General features: G+C 31.1%; 1 pseudogene; it reads left to right on the top strand.

The window, feature by feature from the left end:
- Positions 1-249: 249 nt before the first annotated feature.
- On the top strand, positions 250-939 carry LOC149142393 (strigolactones hydrolase CXE15-like; annotated as a pseudogene).
- The last annotated feature ends 3743 nt before the right edge of the window (positions 940-4682 follow it).

Here is a 4682-nt window from a genome sequence, read left to right as displayed (position 1 = left end):
TATGATAACCAAAATTATACTGAAGGTGTTCTTATATATATATATATATATATATATCACTTTTTTTGGTTATCATAATTACATTGAAGGTGTTCCTATGATGGGTTTGGTTGGGAAGATCCAACCAATCAAAGAGTGTAGTTTTCGTCTTCCTTTGTCCAAGCATTTTTGAACTGGTGGCAAAATACAAAGATTAAATTTTCATCCATGAATTGTCAGATTTTTCTGTCTGTCAGATTTGCACAGTCAATGGCAGTTTCTTTGAGGTTAGAAACATATAAACCCCCATCGCTTAACTTATTTCTCTCTTGGCTTGTCAAGCAGTACAGAGTGTTGTGCGTCTCAGTAAATTACAGGCTGACTCCTGAACATCGTCTTCTTGCAGCATGCAAAGACACCACAGAATCTCTTGAATGGCTTAATGGTATGGCACACGGGGACTGTGAAGATCCGTGGCTAAGTTCTCGTGGAGAATTCACGCAGTGTATTTTGAATGGGAGAAAGTGCAGGAGGGAACCTAGTGCAAGAGGTATCCATCGTGCAACAGTTATGGAAGAATTACATCCCCTCAGGCTCTATGATTGTATCATGATAAATCCAGGATTTGTGAGAGAGAAGAGGAACAGATCAGAGATGGAAACGCCTCCACACATAGCTATCCTCGACACCAAAGCGGTGGCCAATTTTTATAGTCTTACTTTTCCAAAGGGCAGCATTAAAGAGCATCACATCGATAATCCAATGGGACCATTAGCTCCAAATGTGCAACATTTGAATCTTCCTCCATTCTTGCTCACTCTAGCAGAGCATGATATAGTCCCTAACACGTAGTTGAAGTATTGTGAGGCCATGAAGACTATGTGGAAAATTATGGAGGTATTGATATCTAAGAATATGGGACATTACTTTCATCTACATGAGAATGTTACACCAGAGTAGACACACGACCTCATGGACGCAATACAGATGATCATTACAACTTGTTTCCTGTAGGCCCTAGAATATGAAGTCTATCAATGTATAACAATATCAATATTGCTCTGAGAACTCATCCTCTTTGCCATATTTTGCTTGATAGCTACCATTGTTTTGTATACCACACTCTTCTAATCAATTGCAATGGTTTTTGTTTTGTATCTTTGGCACCATCAAAGGTTCTTCCATAGACTTCTTTCTAACATAAAGTCTAGAAAAATTGACCACTAACTCTATGGTTGCTTAGCTTCCTTAGAAATAAAATCGTTGTCCGTGTTTTAAATTATAGTAACATTCATGATTTTGATTTTGAGTTCAAGTTTTGCAATTATTTTGAAAAATTGTGATTTGCTTAATCATTTGATATTGATATGCACTTAGACATTAATTGTATTGTTTTTAATGCAACCACAATTGCACTGATCTGGAAATATGTGAGTCTAATCCTTGAGTATGAAGAAACTTGTAATGTTTCTTATTTGTGTTAATTCTTTGCTCTATGTTTCCAATTGATCTAAAAGAAATTTTGATGAAGTTTCCTGGATTTGGATACACAAACTTATGTTATGTTCTATTTAGTCATCGTATAATGCACGTTTCTTTGAAATTCAAATTTCAAATAAATCCACTCCAAACTAGGGATGCTTTAATTTGTTATTTTAGTGGCTATGTTTGGTCGTTGTTTGAGCCTAATTACTAGGTGGAAATATGTTGCACCAAGATATGCATATCATCTCACATCAAAATTCAGACTAGTCATCATGAGCACCAATAACATAGTAACTCTTTCTTAATGTAACTAAATTTACTATACATAATGGTTCAGTCATGATCTTTATAGAGTACTTGTATAATTATCATGTATTTCTGTTGTTTTGTAATGCATGTGCCTTACATTACTTGTTACATAGTTTTCTTTGGCTCTTTGCCAACCTAAGGTTATAAGTTATAATTTATCTGAGAGAATACAAATATATACCTTGCATATTATTTGTGGTTTATCTAAAAAAAGATAAGGTTTCAATATCCCAATTAAGAATGGATTTTATTGGATTTTATTTTGGTCAATAAAAAGAAAGTTTCCACTAATAATATGAAATTAACAAATTTACTTTTATCACTGAGAAATTTATAATTGAATTTTTAACAGATATTGTATGAAATTTAAAAGAAGAATTTAATGTCGCAAAACATCGAAAAAACATTAATTGAATTTGATATCAATCTTGTGCACACCAGGAATTAAGATAAAGTAAAAATTGAAGAGCATGTGCCTCTTGAGAAGGTTAGAATATGTATGGATTTCCGCCGAATAAATCTAACTTGGTCACTTATTTACATTCTAGCAAGTTGGTTGTGTAAAGATTAGTTATTTATAATAATTCCAATGTGAATAGTTTATTAGAAACATGCTTTACTATGTTAATTTAGTCCATTTTGATTACTTGTGTAAGGTTTAACGTGATTTATTTATGAAACTTGTTTTTTTAATAGTTGATTTGTTAATCTTGGTTTTTGAGGTGTGCACAATATGCCTTGGAATGCTGTAAGTAGTTGATCATATTAAATTTATAGAATGCTTTTTTATTTATTTTAGATATATATTTAATTAAATTTGGAAAAATTATATTAGGATGATTATATATATATATATATATATATATATATATATATATATATATATATAAAATTATGGTATCAATTTGAAATAAGATAAGACAATCTAAGATTTATTTTAATTTAACTTTATATTTAACAAGTGTTAAGGGGATCAAATTTTTTGAGGTGTAAACTTTTTGTGAGTGCAAAACTTGAAAGAAAGTTTACACTTTGAGAGATTTTATCCCTCTTAGCACTTGATAAACATGGAGTTAAGATGGATCTAGGTTGGTTTTAGTCGTGCACAACCACACTAAATTTATCTAACGTACAATTAATCTAATCATTTTAAATATGTTAAATATGTTTAAGATTAATCTGGTGAGTTCCTTCTCTTCTACATTTCATGCACATTAGACCTATATTTATATTAAACCCCTGAATTCTAGCATATGATTTTTTGCACAAATTACATATTTGAACTTGAGTTAATCAATAAATCCTAACATGGAATTTTCGATGTGCAATATTCATATCAGTGAAAGTTACAACTTGAGTTTGAGCATAGATATCTTTTAAGCATCTTTTTTTCATAGGATTTTCTTTTGCATCTTATACTATGTTTGAGTTGGTTGAATATTGTTTTATTTGTCAGTATTCTCTTTGTTATTCACCTTTTTGTTTCCTCTATTCTTCATTCTCTTCAATTATCATTTCCTTTGCCTTTTTTTTGTCGATTTCCTTTACATTATGCATTTTCTTTTCTTTAATTTATTTCCTTTACATTGTGCATTTTCCTCTATTCTTGACACTATTCGATTTTAATTTGTTGGGTCATTCTTTGTCGACGTGCTCTTTGATATGCCTTTTGCCGTTCAATTTTTCCCTTTGTTTGTTCTTGTCATTTGTTATGACTGTCTTTGTTGATCTACTCTTTGCTTCTCCTTTTCTTGTTGACATGCCTCAATAACTATAATTTCTTATGCCTTTCTCTATCAATTATATCTTTGTTGTTCATTTCTATTTAAGATGGATCTATGCTCTTTGTTATTCAATTCTATTTAATATGAATCTAGGATGATGATTGTTGTAATATAGAAATGAATGTTTGACATCGATAATTACTTTGTGCATACACTGAAACCAATACGCACTATTAATTTAATTACTATGAAAATAATGCACAACATCTATCTATTTATATCATATTACAAATTAACATCTACATTGAAATCAATGCATCCTTAGTTGTCATTTATTGTGCCTTTCTCTCTCAACTTGTTCTTTGTTGCCCATTTCTATTTAAGATGCATGCAGACTAATTATTGAGATGTGTATAGGCTCTTTGTTGTTCATTTCTATTTAATATGGGTATAGGTTGATGATTATTGTAACACAAAAATCAATGCACATCGTCAATAATTACTTTTTGTATACATTGAAATAAATGCATCAAGTGCAATCAATCAAATAATATTAAGAATCATTATCTACACAGAAATCACTGCATTTTTTTTCAATAAAAAAAGTAAAATATTAATGTAAAAATAATATAAACTCAAGCTAGGACTTTATATATGCCTTTACCCATTTAATTCAGTGAAATTTCAATAATTTTTAGTGTTTGCACCAAGAGGCAATCTACAACCCATTTTAGGGTGGATGTGAGAGCATTAGATGTGAGAGTGTTAGATGGGTGAGCATTATATGTGAGAGCATTGGGTGAGCATTATATGTGAGAGCATTAGATGGGTGAGAATGAGCGTTAGATGGGTGAACATTATATGTGAGAGCATTAGATGAGTGAGTGTTAGATGTGTGAGCGTTAGATGGGTGAGCATTATATGTGAGAGCATTAGATGGGTGAGCATGAGCGTTAGATGGGTGAACATTATATGTGAGAGCGTTAGATGAGTGAGTGTTAGATGTGTGAGTGTTAGATGGGTGAGTGTTAGATGGGTGAGCATTAGATAGATGAATGTTACATGTGATATGTTATATGTTATATGTGTAAGTGTTAGATTAGTGAGTGTCAGATGGGTGAATGTAGTAAAAATAATAATATTACTACAACAAAAATAATAGTTAAAATATATTTAATCTAGCTC

The sequence above is a fragment of the Pinus tabuliformis genome, chromosome X, assembly GCF_031772625.1.
Source record: "Pinus tabuliformis cultivar Carrire ecotype Pingquan chromosome X, CPIR1, whole genome shotgun sequence".
Taxonomy (NCBI): domain Eukaryota; kingdom Viridiplantae; phylum Streptophyta; class Pinopsida; order Pinales; family Pinaceae; genus Pinus; species Pinus tabuliformis.
The sequence above is the reverse complement of the archived record's forward strand: the minus strand, read 5'-3'. Positions and strand labels throughout refer to the sequence as shown.